Genomic DNA, 22,700 nt, shown 5'->3' with positions numbered 1-22,700 from the left:
TGACCTTGATAATGAAAAACATCCGGATGACAACAATCAATGGATATTTTACACTGTACGACAACGTTTTGGAAGTGATGAAATTACGTTTGATAATATTCTGGCTTTTTAATCGGCCATTCCAACATTTCAAATTATTGATCATGGGAGTAAATCGAAATTCTCGTCTTACAATTCAAACAACGCGAGCATTATGATGCAAATGCAAACAAGGAAAAACGAAGTGAAATTATTTTAATTTATCAGATATAATTTACAATCAGAGAGAACTTTTACATGCAAAATGTCGGACGTCACAAGTCATCAACTTCCGGTCAAAACTGAAACCTGAATAAACCGGCTCACTGTCCAAACCGGCCCTTTATCATAGTCCCGTAGCCGGCCGGTTTATACAGGTTTTACTGTACCATGTGATGTATTTCAAGTTTACTGTAAGCTTGGATTTGGCTCTTATGCTACCCAGTCCAGGCGCTAATATCTTGCGAAGGGACAAAGAGGATCCCTTTTAAAAAAAACTCTTTCTGAGGCCTCATCATTTTGTCAGAAGCTTGTACATGTGGATGTAAGAAAGGATGATATGGTCGTTGTTAATGTGGAAAATCGGGTCTCCCGTAGACTGCCTTGTGTGTATGTGGTGGTTATCGTGAATATACATGTATTTTTAGCCGAATAGTAGTAGTATTTTTAAAAATATTTAAGTAATTTAGTGATTTTATTTTGTTTTAATCAATCTATCATGGTAATTTTTATAAATTTTCTGTTTATCGAAAACTAAGGATTTTCTTATCCCAGGAATAGATTACCTTAGCCGTATTTGGCAAGAACTTTTTGGAATTTTGGGTCCTCAATGCTCTTCAACTTTGTACTTGTTTGGCTTTATAACTATTTTGATCTGAGCGTCACTGATAAGTCTTATGTAGACGAAACGCGCGTCTGGCGTATTAAATTATAATCCTGGTACCTTTGATAACTATTATCCAAAACTCTTCATCGAAGATATAGACTGAGGACTCATCTTTTAAGTTTACGCCAGATTGTGTTTTTTTTAACGGAAATGTTAAGTGTATTTATAAATTTACGAAAGAATAGAATAAGTGGTTTTGAGGATAACTTAAAGCCAAAAGTTTAATGACCAGCACAAAAAATAACATTTTCTTTACATTTTGAAAAAAGTTGAATATATAAAAGAAATTAATATTTCTATGTCGCCATTTTGGATATTACCGGAAGTAAGAGTTTTAAAGAAATATGTCATTGTATCCATGAGAAGCACCAAAGAAAGGTTCCTGCACAATGTAATGATAGAAACAATACGTTTAGACATATTTCAACTACCCTCCCTACAAAATTGATTATTTTAGTACAATGTCCGCCATATTAAATTTTACCGGAAGTAGGGTTTTAAAGACATCAAATCTATATTATTTATTCAAAAGTAGTAAAAGCAAAAGGTCTGTACCAAATATTATGATAGTAGCATGATTATAACACCTTTTCACATACTAGCCTTCGATATTGGGCTGATGTAAGCATTTTGTTTTTTTCCGGAAGTGCGACATTTTTTTCAAATGCCTCCCTATCTGAAATAAAAGAGTAATAGGCCTAAGAACACAATTATTCTTCCCCTTGGCTACAATGAATTTTTAGTTAAAGTCAGATTCAATTAAAAAATTTGCACCGCTACAAACATGAAATTAATTTAACTGCTTATAGACCATTATTATTCTAATAAAATATGCTTGTCCCAGGACAATCAATCAGTGCTTTTTTCTTTTGAGGGCCCTATTAGCATGCCAATGGTAGGATTTGAATCTTGAATAAATGACGAAGGCTGATTTCTACCCTACTTTAATTTTGGCCAAATCACTACTTTCACTTTCAACAATAATCTTTTTCCACATGTTTTACTTATTTCAATATATATGCAACTGATAGGACCACTTAAATAGTAAACATTTCAAAGAAAACAATAGACAGAATACTTGGGAAGAAATACCCCATATAATAATTGGAAACTTTATTCCTAGACCACGAACAAAGGGAATTAATTGTGATCTGAGGCCAATAGTTGAGGAAGGTTTATGCCAAATTTCATGCTTGTAGCAGGATGTGCACAATTTTTCACAAAGCCGCCGTACTATAACACCCAACCTCAGATTAATCTGAACCTGACAACTATCTTCTTTAATCTTTTGTGATAACGAATCTGTTGTCTAGAATTTTGACAGATTACCTTTATAAGAATCACTATAAAAGGTTGTTTTCTCCAATATTGCCGGCAACAGGACTCTTCATCCACTATAAAGAAGCGCCAGACTTCCTTCGAACTTCTTATTTCTTGGCCTTTTTAACTTATGTTATTTACGTTAGTTGCACACCAGCGGAACGCTAAGCAATCGTTAAAAGCGCGTTTCATAAGTCTGAAGTATGTCGAATTTCCTTTCAAATTTCAAAACGAATTCATATTACATTTTAAATTCATATTTCCTTGAAAGTAACCTCTTAATTTAGTTTTTTTGACAACATTTTGTGTCTAACTTTGTTTCTCTTGCGACATAGTTAATATGTTCTATACGGCTAAAGGACTTTGGCTAAAATGTCCGTATTTTCACCTCAAAATTTACTCTGAGTACAGAAAAAACCTGTGCATCTGGAAACATTTTAAGACATAGCATGCCCTAGATAAATAAAATCCAAATATGTTTTATGTTTAAGAAAAATAAAAACTGAACAGAATTTTGCAGTGCACTTTTTTCATTCCCCAAGAAAGTGCCAAAATAAACTAAAGTGGGAAAAAGGTTTGAGAACTTCCCCACAGGTAATAATTGAAGTGAGCTATATTCAAGGGTGTCATTTAGTTTAACGAGAGAAATTGTCATGAAAGAATATCCAACGGCGGTCAAGTATTGAGAGATGATCGTGAAAGCTCTGGTAACGGATCGTGAAAGACATTTAATGTAAATTCTAGTTCAGAATCTCTGAAAAAATCGCTAAATTTTCAAATCTGAACAAAAAAATATGTCTGTCAAAATGGTTTACCTTCCTCAACATAACTGTGAAATAAGATAAAGAAAATATGCAGTACTTTATGAAAAAACACAAAAGGCGCAATGCATGTCTAAGAAATTAATTACAAATAACACGCTTTTTGTACCTATAATGGTTATATTTCAGTTTATCATGAATTATTTGAAATTTAATCTTTGGTGTATCTGATAGTACAGTAAAATTAAAGTATGCTCTTCCCTTATAAGTATTAACTTGTATATGAAAACCTTGAATTTGTTGAATTTCCATCAAACCTGATCGTGAAAGATCAGGCAACGCATTATTTTTATCGTGAAAGATAATGCGTGACCAAACTTAATACCAGAAATCAGTATTTCTTTTACCATTTGATAAACCTGCAACTGGTTGAAGCCTGTAACTATTTTGATAAGGGTGGACATTAAAGCTATTGTTTTTTTTATTCAACACTTTAACTCGAAAGTTTAAAAAAACAACAACTAAAAACGTGTCTAAATAAGTGTGAAAGATTCAGCTCTGAGAATCGGTCAAGTGCAATTCAGAAAGACCGACACTTTTTAGCCAATAATATGGATATGCAACTTTTAAATCAAAATGATATCCATCAAACAAAAAATTACAGCAAAACAGTATCTTTCATGGGTAATTTGAGATTGAACAATAACCAACATTTTGTGCAACAGTACTTTCTTAAGTTCTTTATACACAACGCAGATGTGGATTGATTTAACTATATACTACAGACTATAGAATACCAGATCGCAAATGTTGTAATGTCTCGTCTTGTATATATTTGTTTATACGTCTATAATATCAAGGGTTTTCCTAGAAGTGTCAAATGCGCTTAAGATTGTCAATGGTTCATAAAAAGAGTTCAAGGTTAGATGAACCATGCCATACAGAACATAAGGTCAAAAGTATATGAACACTGACCGACAGCCAGACATAGACATCTTCCTATCATTCAATATATCAAATACAATTGACGTCATCATGGTCATATATGAAACATGCAGACAGACATGTACACCTTACACGAATTACCTTGGCGCTATAGCATACAGGTATATATCCAAAAGCTAAACAACATAAAACAAACATTGCCGAATGATGCATGATAATGAGTTCAATGTTATTTAAAACCTTGCAGAAGTCGAAAATCTGCACCTTACAATCATAAGAACAGAACATCTTTTTTGAATTTTCCTCGGAGTTCGGTATTTTTGTGATTTTACTTATCCTAAAGCTTTACAAATCCGCGATACGGACTTGACCACAGCAATGAATCTTCATCCATGAAATGAGACAAATTCGGGGTCAGGTGAATCCTGTCTGACGGACATGTAGTTTATAGGATAGAATATACAAAATGTGGGTATCCTATAACTCGTGATAAGTGAGTTCTTCACATGACAATAGATAAAAAAAACTTCATTCTACAATCATCCAACTATTTTACATTTCATTTTCTGAAAATATTAATACTTTGAAATGCTTAAACTTATTGAGGATGTTGACCTATCTAGCTTTTCTCAATAACAATAACAATAAAATTGAAGAATAATTTAAACGTTTTCGTAGCATCGGATCTTTCATGATCCTTTTCACGATCTTCAAAAATGCTGTACGTGATCTTTCACGATCAGAAAAATCAATTTTTGTGTAAATAGTTCTTTATTTACCAAGTTTCAGATTATGTTTATACAAAATAACTATGAGAACGATTTGAAATTCAAGTGCCCTTATTCGGATAAAAGTAGTTTTTCTAGTCGCATTTGTGAAAAATACATGTTTGTTTACATTTTTAATGTCGAAGCAATTTGCCTTTTGTTGTTTTGTAATAACCATGTACTTTTAAACTGGATATTTTCACATACTGATCATAATGTTGAACCATTTTGACAGACAGCTTTATTTTGTCGTTAATTTGTCTGTGTAATTAATTAAATTAGAATATTTATTGACCTTTCATATGTCTTCTCGATTAAATGTCTTTCACGATCCGTTACCAGAACTTTCACGATCGTCTCTCAATACTTGACCGCCGTTAGATATTCCTTCACGATCATTTCTCTCGTTAAACCGAACGACACCCGTGGTATTGATTGACATAGAATGAAAATTGATACCTGACAATAATTGGTGGTTTAAACTGTGGACCATATCAAGCGAAATTCAACTGTTTGTTAATTTTATCATCTCCTGCTGGGACGAAAAAAAGTGCACTGCACAATATAGTTAAGGATTATGTACCCTTGTGTAGATTCAAAGCTAAACATATGGAAATTTTATAGAAATTTCACAGCATTTCCCCTTGTACTCCATATTTGGCAATTCGATGCTTGATATATATAGGATTATTGCATGCAGTGCTAGCGATGATTTCCTAAAAACAAGTTTATGAATTTAGATATTAGCTTATTATTAATAAACAAATATAAATATCGACCTATTCAAGTATACCTCCTAGGGTGCGCTCGACTTTAGTGACTCAGCACAAGGTTTTTTGAAATTTAAAGGTTGTTTTAGGACTTTTTGTGAAAAATAAACACTAGCACATCATAAAAAAAACAAGTGAGTAATCTATGTTTAAAATTTTATAACAAAAATCTCTGTTTTAAAGTCTGTGGATTTTCTACAAAAATCTTGGTTTTTATATTAACCAAATTCTCTTTTTCTATTAAATGCAATTAAACTATAAATAAAAATGCTTTGCATGAAGTTACCCCTTGGTATATGTACAAAATGACTCATCTATTTTATTCATTATGTTTGCTGTTTTGATACTATTGCATTTTAAAATTTTCATAATTCACAGGCCACAGAAGGGGTCATAAACCTTAAGTAATGAATTTGCTAAGTCATACAATGCATTTGAATTTTATTTATCTAGGGCATGCTATGCTTTAAAACTTTTCCAGATGCACAGGTGTGTTTGTACTCGAGTAAATTTTGAGGTGAAAATGCAGTCATTTTAGCCAAAGGGTCCACATGAACCTTAACCAACGTTAAACTATGATATTATATCTCAATTGTACTGCTATTTAACCAAAACGCATTTGAACATAAAAATAATGGTTCAAGCGCAAAAACACGACTTGATGCAAATTGTATTATTGAGTGGTTATATTATCTTTCAAAGTATCAATTTAGTAATCTTAATATAGAGCCTACCAAACACCACTTATATAAGAGCATATAATACTGAATGTATCAATATATTATAGTAATCTTAATATATTAATTAAATTATTCAATAATTCAATAATTCAATAATTCAAATCTTTATTACCATAACACTACATATTTATAGTATATGACACAACATAACAAATATAGAACTTATATAAGAGCATGCTGAATGCCCCTTTCTGTGCTTGAATAGACGTATTTTGCAAGTATTCGATATTATTTCATTACCTTACTTGTTTGTTTCCTAAGTTTATTGATTAAATGTGTTACACAAGTCATTTTGGGAATTAAATCAATTTATACAACTCATCTGTCAACAAAAAAAAACTGTTAATGTTATGAAATAGTATTTGCGTAATGTGTCTAACTATCAATATGACAAGTTAAGTCAATTGTATATTTGTTTATTATTTGGTGATTATAATGTGATTGCAATTAGCGCTAGTGTAAATTTGGCATCAGAAACTGTCAATATTATTATTTAGTATAAAGTAATCTTGTAAAGAATCAATATAATAAATACAGTCAATAGCATACTGTATACATGTATATAGAATACAAATACACTCTTCATAAATTCACTTCTTGTTGAGATTTTGGGCTCGAAAGATACTATGTATATATGATAAATATAGACAATGATGACTTAACTGTTTCACTGCATGACGTTATATCATGGTAAGTATTATCACTTTTTTTATATATGGGAATATACATAGTCTATACTTATTGTCGGTGCTTAATCAACAACCGTAATACAAAAAGCAGAAGCACATCCATAATGTTTCACGTTTCATATTCTGAATGCTATACGACGAAGACCCGCACTGACGTCAACTCTAGATATAATAGATAAAACGTGACATCGTAACTCCCGTGATGTTAAAATCATTCAATCCCGTTCGCGTGGCTGCATTTGAAATTCCGCGAAATATTATGACACTTGCGGTCAAATAGTTTCACCAAGGTCCAATAGTTGGAAAAAATTGACCGGTCAAATAATTAAACGCTACCAATTTGACAAATGGTGAAAATATTGTGTACTTATTTTATATCGGGGAAATGATAACTGATGTATAATAACAGTTATGTTTTTGTACTGTTGGAACACCGGCCTAAAAGCGCTGTTTCTTTGCTTTTTGTGTGTTTTTTATGTGCATGTACCGATTTTGTGTATGGATGAATACCAATATCATATCTTTTCTTTTTCTATTTTATTTGAAAAGAGATATTTTAGCATTATTAATTCTCAAGCTTCGATAACTACGGATCACTAATGGTCTCAGAAGTTAAGTCCACCGCGGGAGATGTGAAGTCCATGCGGCGATTAAGGTGTAATGTAAATGTATATCTACAGCATTAGACTGTACATCTAAAGTACTTGTTTTTAAATCTTTAGCACTAAAGTTTACATCTGCAGCGCTCCACTTTTAAAAATCACAAAAGTCTTTATCCGTATGAGATCAACAGGGCTCGATCAATAAACAAAAAAAAAAAAAAAAAAAATAGCGCAGTTTTTTTATACGCTGATTTTCTGATTAATATACAGACAATGTATGTCTAAGCTAAAATGCTTACAAGGGTCTGCACACATAAGTATGTTTGGACATCATATAAATATGTTTGCACATCATATACGTATGTTTGCACATCATATAAGTATATTTGCACATCATATAAGTATATTTGCACATCATATAAGTGTATTTGCACATCATAGAAGTATACTTGCACATCATTTTAGTAAGAAAAATCGTCGAGTTTTCAAGAAAAATCGCAACAAAGCAACATACCTACAGTGTGATTACAGGTAGTTTTTTTCTATCTTTGGTGATTAAAAAAGGTATCAACAGGACACGTGGCAGTTATTAGTTTGAATTAAGGTGATAACAAGAATGTGTCCATAGTACACGGATGCTCCACTCGCACTATCATTTTCAATGTTCAGTGGACAGTGAAAATGGGACCAAAACTCAAAATTGGCATTAAAATTAGAAAGATCATATCATATTGAACATATGTACTAAGTTTCAAGTTGACTGAACTTCAACTGCGAAACAAACTTGACCAAAAACTTGAACCTTAAGCGGGACAGACTGACGAACGAACGGACGGACGGACGGACCGACGAACGGACGCACAGAACAGAAAATATAATGCCCCTCTATTATCGTGGGTGTGGCATAAAAAGGTGTCAACAATACACGCGTCATTTATTACTTTGAATTAAGGTGATAAAAAAAGTGCCAGCAATGAAGTGGCAGTTATTAATTTGAATTGAGGTGATAAAATAGGTACCAGCAATGCACGCGGCAGTTATAATTTTGAATTAAAGTGATAAAAAAGGTGTCAACAATTCACGAGGCAGTTATTAGTTTAAATTAAGGTGATAATAATTTAAAAGCAGTGTGATGTCACATTTCCAGTTCAATCAAATGATTCATGCATATGATGAATTATTTTGAAATGGATATAAAACAAAAGAGTTAGAAAAAGAAAGTGGTAGATTCTCATTATTAACTGCATTTAGTCTAAGGGAGATACCATTTGATTTTTATGGGTGAAAGGGGGCTAGGATGCAATTTAAAAAAAGACATGAAAGGAGTTTTGAGTAAAAAAAAAGCAGGATGAGATCTTTGCAAAAAAAGGTAGAATGACTATTCATGTAAACTAGAAATAAAAGGGAACTTCAAGGCCCGAATGGAGTGAAAAATAAAAAGGCAGGTCAGAGATTACAGCTAAAGAAATTGCAGGACAAAACGTTTCATCCTAGTGCCTCCCCTTAACTCCTTTCTATATCTATACGCAATTTATATTTTCTTGCTTGTTCAAAACAAATGATTCAATTATTTTATAATTAAGCACTGACAATCAATTAAAGAAAATAACATCCGTCATCAGGCTTATATGATTGAGAAGTCCAAGTTTGTTATAGTCCGATTTTGTAAGATTCACTTTGTTAAAGGCCACTATTAAGTTGTGCGATCATTTGTGTGCATTGAGTTTTCTTAAAAGACTCACTTTAGAAATATATATACATTTGTAGGATTTTTATATCAACTTTGTAAACAAATATCGAACATCGAATATTGTAATCCAACTTGTTTTTTTCGGATAAGTTATTTCTAGTCCTTTCTTGTTCACTTCACGGCGATTTAATACCTCAATTTTTGTAATTTAATGTAGTTAAAACATGTAAGAAATATCCAATTTTACGTATTAACGGCGATTTATTCTCGCGTTATTCTTCTTCTCGTGAAGGTCGCGAAAATAAATCTCTCGCAAAAACTAGTTGGTTTACAGTTAATATGACCAAATAAATATCATGAAAACAAGGTATCAAAGTAAGTTTCTGTTCGTATATCCTTTGATTATTGCTCAATAAACGTTCCTTCAATTTCTACACAAAGTCTCATTAATGGAAATGAACTACTAAAATTTATAAATTCGTAATTATTTTGATGGATGACACAAATGCAGGAAATGATTCCCGGAAATAGACAGGAATTAAAAGTAGTCGGTATGAATTGGTGTAACGTTTTCCTTTGTGTTAATAAATTAATACTGCTTTTTGATCAAAAGAAAATATTGATATCATTATTTAATATTTCGATAATCTTTCAAATCATCAAAAGATTTTATTATTACAGTCCAATCATTATAATTCGCTAATAGTCCATGAGAATATATAAATTATATATCAATATGCAACGCGCTCACTTCGTGTTGACTTGACTCGAAAGATGAAGATCTGTTTTAATCTGTTTTACTTACACTGAGAATTACTTTATTACTTTCCAGATTCCGATTGGATACGGCTTTAAAACGTTACATGTAAGTTACATTAAAAAATTGACTTTAATATTTTTTCTGTCTATTCGAAATAACATTAAAAAAAAAATTGGCGCACACTGAATAACGCGTTATTTAACAGTGTGCACCAATTTTTTTTATGTTATTTCGAATAGACAGAAAAAAATATTACAGTCATTTTTTATGATTTAATTCTAAATTCCATGTTAAGGTGTTACCCAACACTTTCACTAAAATTAATTTGGCTCGTTTAATTTTCATTATATTTTGTCGAAGTATTTACTTTAACACTTTAACAAAAATATGAAAATAATTTTTTTTTGAACCAACCGTTTTGCCAGAAAAATAAAACTGGTTATATAGCAATTTGACAAACACCAATTTTGATCATTGAGAACCTTAATATTCTTTTTACAACACAACGTAATTAAAACGTTTACCTGACTTTACAGAGTTATCTCCCTATAGTGTTAGGTACCACCTTAAACCGTAGAAAACCATGAAAAAACGTTGATGACGTCACGGTCACATAACTAAATTATGTATATGGGCTGATAACAAAATAACGTCAACCAATCAGAAGATGCATTACATCCAAAATTAAATTATTGTCGTATAAATAAACAATGTTAGTTCGATGGGATGATTTATACACTTTTTTGTGAGACTTTAAAAACTGTGGTAGGGCGAGGTTGTACCGAGCCTCTCCAAAGTTTTGTGCCGAATACAAAGAAGTTTATATTTATAGACGCCTAAAAGGATTTAAAGAGACATTACATTGGTACGTAATTTATGGTATAAGCTTTTTAGTACACTTTATATGCAACAGCTAATCACCCCTGTAAATATTTGTAGGTTGCAATTCTGAAAATATAGACAATGCAATTTCCAAACGAACCCCTTTTACGGCTTAAACTGTACAACTATTATTGTGAAGTTTCGTAAAATAATATATCCTAGAATGCTAAGCTCATATGCAAGTATATTTTACTAAGGCTTAAACATAGGGCTGTACGACATACATGTATATGACCGATTATCGGAAAGTTAAAACTTATACTAAAATTCTGTACTACCCTCATTTCACTTTGGGTCTTCCACAGATTTTAGTTTAACCGCTATGCATGCATTCTTTTAATGGTAACATTCCCAAGTTAAACCTCTACGTCTCTACGAGATGAAACATATAGATCGTATAAGGAACCAGAAGGAAAACTATGAATATCAAATACTAGTATATCACAAAAGAGGCGTGGTTTGTGAAACAGCTGTATTTACTAAATACAATCTTCGTTGAAGCGCACAATTATGTTTTCTTTTCTTCCGTTAATTATTTATTCCGTCGCATCGGTAAAAGTTATGATATTTCTGTAAATGTTGAATAATTTTTTTTAGTGCCTTGGATGACAGAATTTTAATGCTTTCGGGTGCTTCATTATAACAAGAGAGGATTTCGCCAACCTGGATTATAATAAAAACGTATGGTAAGGTCATATATTTCTTAAGTAACTTATATTGTTTACATTTATTACTGCAATTTTTCAATCAAAATTTAATGAATAACTAAACATGGTTTATATGTTAGAAATGTAAAATCTTTTTTGACGTTTTTTCCACTCTTTTTTATACATTCCGGAGCACCTGAGATCATCCCCAGTTTTTGGTTGGGTTCGTGTTGTTAAACCTCAAGTTTTCAATTTTGTCTTTTGTGTACTGCTGTTTGTCTTTTTCATTTTCAGCAATGGTGTTATCATTATTAGCCATGGTGTTATCATTTTTAGCCATGGTGTTATCATTTTTTTCACTTGTGAGTATGAGTTTGAATGTCCCTCTGGTATTTTCGGCCTTTCTTTTTTATTTGGTTTTCGGCTTGATCAGGCTGAGTTCAAACATGCAAAAAGTTTTAACATCTGTAGTGCTGCTTTTAAAAAAAAGTTTACTGACAACTAAATCAATCGTTAAATTGTTCTCCCTATGAATATTGAACTAGTCAGTGTTGGTTTCACTAACGCAAAGTAACCTTAACATTAAAGCATAATTTTTATTGTATAACAGTGCAGGGAAAAGAAATTTTCAAGGCATTTAATGAAAAAATGGGGTGTTCATTTTTGTCATGTTTTGCTGTGGTCAACATATTGCTAATTACACCAATTTTAAATACTTGTAAAAAAAGTACAACGTGTTGGAAACCAAATTCACAACAGAAAAAAACGTTATCACCTCATGGGAGGGAGTAGTTATTTCACAACAGTATTCAAAAATTTCACAACAGCATTCAAAAATAAAGAAATGTGCCTATCATGTGTATTCTGTCTATCATGTTTGGATATAACCGATTTTACACAATGTTCTAACGAGAGTTTACTTTGGAAGTATATTTATATTCGACTACAGCTATTAGCAGGGTTGGTTTTGTTTTCATCGGTATAACTTCAATTTGGGGCCCTTTATAGCCTTATGTTCGACTTAAGCCAAGGTTCCGTGTTAAAGACCGTTATTTGACAATAAATAAAGGCAACAGTAGTACACCGCTGTTGAAATTCATAAATCGAATGAGAAAAAAATATTTCGGGTTACAAACTAAAACTGAGGAAAACACATCAAATATAAGAGGAGAACAACGACACAACAGAAACGAACTATAATATACTATATAGCAATGAATACAAAGGGGGATACATTTTAATATATGTATCCTCCTAGGGCCTCCATTAAAATAACTGTTTTTGAATTGAACGGAGGCGTATTAGCGCCACACAACTTTTTTTTTCAAATTTTTTCCTATGTTTGCGTTATTTTGCAAATGTTTGTGTTATTTCGCAAAGGTTTGCATTATAACGCAAAGGTTTCCGCTATAACGCAAACATAGGAAGAAATTTGAAAAATGAAATTGTGTGGCGCTAATACGCCTACGTACAATTCAATCACACAAATGGCAATAATTGTTAAAGTTTTAATTAAGTTTTCATGTTCTAATTATAAAAGAAAGCAAACAAACTGTTCGATTAACATAGACTTGAAAATGATTTTAACAATGTTTCTTAAATAACTTAGATTTTTTTAATTGTGAGTGGTAATTTTTTCCATACCTTGGTTGCAGAATAATGAAAAGATTTTTTATGAAAATTTGTATTTGGTCTTGGAACAAAAATATCGTTTTGAAGTTGAGGTGTTTTACGTCATTAATATTTAGCATTGCTAAGTAATGGGGTGTTATTCAAATCTATAATTCTATACATTAGAATTGATTGTCGGTATTTTATCCTTTAAATAAAAATTAGCCATTTTAAATAAACTTTAAAACACATTGTAAAGACTGAGAACTTAAACTTAAAATTTGATGGAGGAGAATTATCAAATTCAAGTAATTCTTGCTACTTTTTTTAAAAGCTTTATGATTATATCTTTCAATGAATCTTTTTGAAATAGATTTCCCCAAACTGAAGTACAATAATATACTTTATATTGTAGAATACATTCATTAGGTCTTTCCACCTTTCCGTGGAAAGACCTATAGGTTTTGTTCTGATTATTATTATTATTATTTTTTTTTTCTTCCGCCTAATTTTTTTTCTTGCGTAGTATTGTTGTTTAATAACTTGTCGCTTAGATGTTTGGAATATGATATCATATAGTTTATACGCTTCAAAAATTTACAACCGCGTAACAAAATACTTTATGTTGTATGAGTTATCTCCCCAAACACTGTTTCTCTTGTGGCCACTACTCCTTCGCAACCGTAAAAGATTACGACAAATTTATTTTACCAAATTGCTCGTTACATCTTTAGGATAAGAATATTCATTTGGACCGAAGCTATACGTAGACTCCATATGAGAGTTATTCCCCCTTTTTTATTTGATTCAAGTGATATGCATTTTCAACTGGTAAACCATAAGTGATAGAAACCTAGGGTCTTCAGATTTGAGGTCCTTGGTCCAAAAAAATGAAAATGAGGTCAAGGTCAAAGGTCAAGGTCATATTCTAAATTTTGATTTTGGCTTATTTTCACTAATTTTCAAATACCGTATGACATATTGACAAATAATTTTTCATAAATTGTTAGTTGCTACATGTCCTTACTTGTATATTTTGGTTGAAAGGGTGCGCATACAATAAATGGGAGTTTTTGTCCATCTAACATTTAGAATTACGCGTAAAGTGGTAATACTCATTAACCAAACATATTAAAGACCTAGGGTCTTTTGATTTAAGGTCCTTGGTTTGTGACCTTGAAATTGAGGTCAAGGTCATAGGTTAATAAGACGTTCTAGATTTTGACCTTTGCTTTAAATTCATATAAATACATAATCAAGCCATAGGAACTAACATTTTAAACTGATTTTAATATTTCAATATCAAAATAGATCTTTACTAGTGGAAAGACCTTCAATTGTTCTCTGAACAATTGGTTTTTAATTATATTTATATTATTTAGACTGTGTTCACACAAATGATATATTGAATATGGTACATTCATAAAAAGAGCAAGAAATGAAAGATTATACATGTATCTTATGTAACCATGGTGCGGCGTTTTGCATTTGTGCCGATATGCATATATCATTTCCGCCGATCTGCATATATCATTTCCGCCGATCTGCATATCATTTCCGCCGATTTTTTTTCAATTTACCCCGATTGTTTTACAGGTAAATTACAGATAATCTACAGGTGAATTTTATTTTTCATTTATCATCATATACTTCTTTCGTTAGCAGTTGTACAAATGTTATGAATTGTCAATCAATTGGGATAGCCATTTACCAATGTCACTTAATTTGTCTTCACACTCTTTGTGCTCAACCCAACAGACTGGATTTTTCTCCTCCAGTTCTGAGCCAGACGAAAACGACAACAATCTGTTTTACAAACATTGTGGAAAAAGCATCAACAATTGCGTTATGCATTGCTTGTTCAAAGTCAATACGCATTACCTCGGCCACAAAGGAAAGTTGTTTTTGACGGCAGAAAAACACATTATTTTTTACATCACTTCATAACACTGTTCATCTTTTGCTGGTAAGAGGGTGTAAATTAAGATCCTTTTTTCTCAAACACCACAAAGTTACAATGGTACAAATTAGAGGTAGGTAGTTTACATTTTTTACATCCGTGTAATTAAAAGTATATAACTGATAAAAGTATTTCGGACAGTACTTAAATGTTCCATCTATAAATATTGCAAAGATATTCAAGATTGAGGTGTGTAGAAAAAATAAGTATACCTTTCTCGTGATCACATGGACTGTCCTTCCGATATATATGGCCAGTATTAACTCGCCTATGTTAAACTGTAAATGCATTTAGAAGCAAATATAAAATTTTACATTGTTTTATCGGGGCCTTTTATAGCTGACTATGCGGTATGGGTTTTGCTCATTGTTGAAGGCCGTACGGTGACCTATAGTTGTTAATGTCTGTGTCATTTTGGTCTTTTGTGGATAGTTGTCTCATTGGCAATCATACCACATCTTCTTTTTTATACAAATGAAATGAAGTCGGCACAAATAAAAGATTTTTTTTTTAAATTGGCGCTAAGATCATTCGCCCTCATGGTGAGTAATATCGAGGATGATTTTCATTCTATTTTAAAATGTCCAAAATATGACAATATAAGAAAATTGTATATCAAATTTAAGGTATTATTATACAAATGCATCTGTTTTTAAATTATCTCAGTTATTGTCAAAATAGAATGTATCGGAATTGTCTATAAGAGGGACGAAAGATACCAAAGGGACAGTCAAACTCATAAATCTAAAACAAACTGACAACACCATGGCTAAAAATGAAAAAGACAAACAAACAACAGCACACACGACATAACATAGAAAACTAAAGAATAAACAACACGAGCCCCACCAAAAAACTAGGAGTGATCTCAGGTGCTCCGGAAGGGTAAGCAGATCCTGCTCCACATGTGGCACCCATCGTGGTGCTTTTGTGATAAAAAAATCCGGAAAATAGTCTAATTCGGTAGGTCACATTCATGAAAGGGAAGGGGATTGTAGTTACGACGTAAGGAACATATCCGATATTTGAAATACGCCACAGATATAAAATTTTCATGACAATTCTCTGGATGATTTAAACTATGTAGTCTTGCCTCCGATTGTATTTTTAAAAAATATGCTGTTATGATATACATGTATACTGACAGGTCGAACAACTGATGTTCTTGCTGACTGCCACTAATAATTACCAAATAAATTGCTCACGAGATGTAACATGGAGCTACATATAATTAATTCAATACCAAACAGAAAACAATAAATTTGCAGAAAAGATGTTAACGCAAACATGAGGTGCACTAATTTGTACCCCTTATCCGGATTTCGACAATTAATGTCTCTTCAGTACATATTTATGATATACCTATAAGATGTATTGCTTCTGGTTTGAAATAAACTATTAAACTACAATATTTAATATAGGTATAATTTTACTAAATACGACACAAAAGGTAATATTAGAGATAAGAGAACTACTGTAAACCAACTTATCTTCGCGGATACTTTATTTCGCGTTTTACCTTTACTAGTCTATTTCGCGGCTATTTAATTTCGCGATTTTCTAATTTCTGGATATATTTTAATAAGGAAAGATCTAAGTTTTACATATTCGCGACAATTTATACTCACGTTATTTTTGTACCCGGGACAGTCGCGAAAATAAATCGCTCGCGAAAATAAGTTGGTTTACAGTATTCTGGTATCTAAAAATTTGCCAAAAAAAAAATGACAGCCAAACCAGTAAATTTACTATTGTTTTACCGACTGAGTCTTTATTCGCGATTGTGACAGTCTTAAGCTTCTTTGGTCCTCAATGCTCTTCAACTTTGTATTTGTTTGGCATTATAACTATTTTGATGAGTATTATGTAGACGAAACGCGAGTCTGGCGTTTTAAATTATAATCCTGGTACCTGATAACTATCTTAAAAGAGTGTAAATATGAATTGTGGATAATGCACACCCACCCTGTTGACGCCTCCATGTGGTTTCGTTGTGTTACTCTTAGTTGTCTTTTCTTAATCGATTTACAAGATTGTATATTTAAACATTGGTAAATTACTGTCGCTATATTGAAGATATTAATCTTGGAGACAAGCACCTTTTAAAACACATTATTTTTATATCCTTAAAATTGAAAATTAATGTTTAAGCTCACTACCTACATCTGCATTGTGCATAACATTTGCTAAGTGTCTTTGCTTAGGATCTGTACTTTGTGTTGTTTTGGTGAGGGATGTTTAGATACTTTGTGTTTTTGTTAGATGTTTTCTGCTTTGAATCGATCTGATGTGTTAAGCCCTTATCACTTTATTTTAATTGTTTGTTCTTATGTTATACTGTTACACCACTGTTCAAGATTAAGGATAGAGTTTGGCGCAAGCAAACTATTGTATCCTTGCCACATTCTATATATACTTGTCTACAATCAGATCTGGTATTTGAGTGGTTATCGATAATTCATGTCTATACTATTTGCTTTCCGTAAATTGTGTTGTTGTAAATTAGGCCTTTGTGTTTTCTCAATTGAATTCTTCCTTATTTGCATGTCGTAACCTTTTAAAGCCGACTATATGGTATGGATTTTCCTCATTATTGAAAGTCGTAGACGGTACGGGGGCCTATGATTGATTCCGTTTCTTTTGAACTTTGGTGGGTAGTTGTTTTATATAGACCAAAAAAAAAAATATTTAGCGAGATATCTTTTTTAATTTCCTTTTGTTTAAATAACGATATAAGATGAAAAAAAACATGCTATCAACTTAACAAAAAGGTTGTCAATAAAATAATTCATCAATTTGAAAATGTAGGCTTCAGTGATGTATGTTTGTTCCAATCCCAGTGGATTTTTTTAACACTATCACTTGTCCCATCCTGAAACATACTATTTGCATTTGCACGGGTCATTCATAGTTGAGGCTGATTTATTCAATTATTTTTATCATTTATTATGTAACTTAACACATATAAGTAAACGTAGTAAAAGAGTAGGTCCGGTAAGGGCTGATTTTGACCTCAAATTACAGGTTCATCTAATGAAAGATTTTGGACCCTTTTTAAACACTTAAGTGTCTACTTCAGTCGATTCAATTAGTTTATGGGAAAGATTTGAACTGATTTAGTCATGAAAGACGCTTAAATATGAAAAATCTATCAAATATATGCAATAATATGTCACTTTTCAGATGTTTTTGGTAAAAATATAAGTATAATGGCCGCATCCCTGTTAACTCTCAAACTTTATATAATTATGTTATGTATAATCATCAAATACAACTCATATTTAAATTTTAAGAATGAATACAAATGCGACCACCTCCATAGAACGGAAATCGTCTAAAGTTTAACTCAAATGCTAAATTGTGAAGATGCAAGTAGGCGAAACGCGCATCTGGCGTATTAAATTATAATCCTTATACTATTTCAGCAATTTAGCAGGAGTTTATGAAGGTAGTATCCGATATATGTGCATTGTATTGTAAAAAAACAGCCCATATTTATGTAGCATAAGAAATCTAGTTTCCCATAAATACATGTAGCTAAAAGTTTAGATTTTTTTTATAAATCTGCTATATTTTGGAGCAAAAATGTGGTCTTACTGGACCTACTTCTTTCCTATTAAATATAGTTATGGACATGAATTTTTAACATGACTATAGCCAAAAATTAAATGTATCCTACAGATTAATTTACAATTCCTGTATTCTATTTTTCAGATCAGATTTGGATATACTGCCTGATACCAAAAACAACTGAAAGATCTCAGTTAGAGAAGAATTATCTTGCAATTTCTAAACGTTTCCATGACAATGAGACCTCCAGGCAGACATCGTCCAAACATGTCAAGTCCAGCACGTAAGCGATCACACATGCCAAATGGAACCGTACCATTTAATTTTAAAAATTATTTTGAAAATGATGCATACATTTATTACGGATATGTCGGACCAATCATTACCGTCTTTGTTATTATTATGAATGTTTTGCTTATTGCAACAATTATAAAAGGAAAGTTCCGGACGTCTACGCATGCCGTAATGGTTGCTATAGCAATCACTGATATTCTTACCGGTATTATTCCAGTTCCTTTTAACATTAAATTTTTTGGTGTGGACCATGTGGTAAACTTCTTATTAATAGACTGGTGCTATATATTTGAAATATGTCAAATTATTCTCCCAAGAGTATTTCATCTTATATCATTAAACCTAACAGTTGCCCTTTCGATTGAGAGATTTTTCGTAGTTTCATTTCCGTTGAAAGTAAAACAATTTTGCACTATGAGAAATGGAACTCTGTTCAGTATTGCTGTAATTGTCATCAGTGTGTGTGCACAGATTGATACATTTCTTGACATATCATATGAACCAGTCAAAATCATATCTCGAGATAGAAAATTTACATTAACAGGATGTAGACGATTAATAAAGACGAGATCTAACGAAGAGTTTATTGCTAGGATGTTTATTCTACGATTCATTCCATGTATTCTTCTTATTGTTTTCACTATTCTGTTACTTCGGAAATCGTCTGACATCCAAAAATGGCGGAAACAATCAACGGTTTCTTCCAATGCAGCTGCCTCTTTAGAGCGAATGGATTTTGCGGTGTCTTTGATTGCATCCATTGCTTGTGTAACAGAAATAGTTACTGCCAGTTTGCTGCTTAATGAACATTTAAGTTCCGAATACAGGATAACCACCGAAAATGCTTTACTTTCTGGAATTATATACGTAGTTTATATGACTGTGAGTCCTATAAATTTAGCAATTTTGTGTTTTCTCAGTGAAAGGTTTAGACAAAGTTTTATAGGATTAATTTCGTTTTGTCGACGTTAAAATACAAAAATATCCGGTATATTGGTCTGAAGAGGCAAAAAGCATAAGCTATGCCAATATCTCAAGGATAATGCCTATGAACTGAAATCATAATACTTATATATATTGTTACATGTTGTACTAATTACTTAAATAAAGTATAGAATTTTATTCTTTTTATTTATAAAACATTCATCAAAATGAATATAGCAATTATATGACCTATTATTTTTCTGATTGCAATGGCGAGATTTTCAAATGGATCACTTTATTATTTGTTATATTAAGTCTCACTGACTTTTTTGGATTGGTTGGTGTCTAAAGTAATTTTTAAAAACGATTACAAATTTTAAACAAATACTTTCGGGATAGATTAGAGGGAAATCGGTACTAGTTCATTTTATCAGCATTAGGTTGGCCGTTTTCAGTCAGGTGAAGAGAGGCAACTCAGGAGCGCTGAGACTGGATGTAAGGGTACAATATATATTTTTTTAATTTATCTATGAACAACTGCAGTGTGTATATTTACAATATAAATGTTTAAACATATTGAAATATTATTCGAAAATTTCATATATTTGGTGTAAACTGACGGTGGGCGGGGATCACATAAACATGCTGCGTTGAAAGTTGGACATGATGCATCATTAAACAGAATAATAAAGTATATACCAGTTTTATCCAGGTTTTTAACATAAACTGTGGTTAATTTAGAAAATGATAGTAATGTCGCAGAATAAATGTACCGTTTCCATAGAGTCCACTATGATGATGCCTACAAAACACTTTAGATGTACTTCACTTGGTTTAGGGAGATCGCAAAATTAGTAACCCAAGAAAGTAAAATTTCCTAAGGGCATCAAATATGACACTATACTTCTAAACTAGTGAATTACACGGCTGTTGTTTCATTGATATTTGCTGCTTTTGATAAAAAAAAAATCATTGAATAAAGGAATGTATTTCTCTCGTGCAAAACTCTTGAGTCCTTGTCCGGGTTTATCTATATATACATGGTAACCTTCTGTTGTTGTCTTTGCTGTGGTCGGGTTGTTGTCTCTTTGACACATTCCCCATTTCCATTCTCAATTGTATTGTTAAATAATGCATTCTAAATCCAGGTTTGTCTATACTTGTTAATTTTGCATTTTAATAAGATATAATAAGATGTGGTATGAGTGCCAATGAGACAACTCTCCATCCAAGTCACAATATGTAAAAGTAAACGATTGCAGGTCAAAGTACGGCCATAAACACGGAGCATTGGTTCATACCGAACATCAAGCTGTCAAGGGACCCAACAATGACTAGTGTTAAACTATTCAAACAGGAAAACCAACGATCTAATTTATGTAAAAAATACGAAATACGAGAAACACTTATGAACCACATCAACAAACGTCAACCACTGAACATCAGATTCCTGATACAGGTGCAAACCAATGCAACGGTTTTAAATGTTTTAATAGGTACCAATCTTTACCATTACCTGAAGCAATAGCATAACATCACAACATTAAAAGACACACTACCAAATATCAATTGAAATGGATCAGCTCAATCAAAAGACATAAAAAATTATTTACACAAACAAGTGCACATACACTGAACGAATAAATTTGATCTATGCCACAATGTGAATACAAAATCATTAAAATTAGGGGTGAGATCTTATAATATCAGAGAGTCAGCCATAACATTAGACAAAATGCAGCCAAATAAAGTAGTGTACACAGGTAAATTTTGTTGTAAGCCTACTAACTAAAGGTTTCAGTAATTGAATACGGAAATATTCTTTTACAACATAAATAGTTTTGTTGTTCATAGTACGAGAACAGAAGTGAAAATTAGTAGTTATACCAAACCCTTACCAAAGCTGATATATATTAAAAATAGAGAGACAAAATATAACGCTAAATAATTAAACATAAAATAACCAAAAAAATAATACAAATTGTATCAACCGGTCAAATTAACACGAAAGTACGATACTGTGAGCTAGTTAAGGTAGCACAATACAAAGATTTTTCATCCCCAATCAGACATCTTTAAACTGATGTAATTCCATTTTTTAAATTTTATAAATGAGGTACCAAAAGAAAGAAGAATGATTAATCGTTCAAATTGTGATAATTTCACTATGACATAATTATTACATAATTAATTGTTATGTAATAAGTTGCTATATTGTGATGTCCATACTTAAATGAATTTAGCTTCTTTGTTATTCATAACATCCCAAAATATTTTATAGATTCTTGCACAACACAGTTTGACCTCCAAAACTCTGTCTCAGATTTTTCCTATTGTATTTTATTCTCTCATAAATTTTCAATGAAGTTTGCAACACCAATTTATAAGAGATCACTAAATTCAATGTGGTATAAAATTTGTTCTATTGATGTTTTTGGAAATCTGAGACACAGTTTTGGAGGTCAAGCTGTGTTGTACAAGAATCTATAAAATATTTTGGGATGCTATGAAGAACAAAGACGCTAAATTCATTCAAGTGTGGACATCACAATATAGCAACTAATTACGGGCATAGGACATTTGAGCGAAAAAGAAAAAAGCACATAGGGTCATTTGAGCGCCGACTTCATAGGACATTTGAGCGCCGGGATATTAACCTTACCTGAGTTTTCAGACAGGACATTTGAGCGAAATTTTCCCTGATAATTTTACACGAATTAAGATTTTTTTTTAAAAGTAAGAAAAAAAAGTAAGATTATAACGAGCAGTTCTATCACAGTCATCCATCAATTTATATTTTCCTTGACACTATTATCAAATTGCAATCTGTGACTTACATAAAAATTCGGAGTTTGAACATTGAT

The 22,700-nt window shown here is 31.8% G+C and overlaps 1 long non-coding RNA gene across 1 annotated transcript; it reads left to right on the top strand.

The window, feature by feature from the left end:
* The first annotated feature begins 6,765 nt into the window (after positions 1–6,765).
* Positions 6,766–20,034, top strand: LOC143063762 (uncharacterized). Its single transcript, XR_012975094.1, has 4 exons — positions 6,766–6,897; positions 10,021–10,053; positions 11,428–11,516; positions 18,763–20,034. It is a non-coding gene; the product is annotated as an uncharacterized LOC143063762 (long non-coding RNA).
* The last annotated feature ends 2,666 nt before the right edge of the window (positions 20,035–22,700 follow it).

The sequence above is a fragment of the Mytilus galloprovincialis genome, chromosome 2 (assembly GCF_965363235.1).
Source record: "Mytilus galloprovincialis chromosome 2, xbMytGall1.hap1.1, whole genome shotgun sequence".
Taxonomy (NCBI): domain Eukaryota; kingdom Metazoa; phylum Mollusca; class Bivalvia; order Mytilida; family Mytilidae; genus Mytilus; species Mytilus galloprovincialis.
This window is presented reverse-complemented; position numbering and strand designations above follow the sequence as displayed.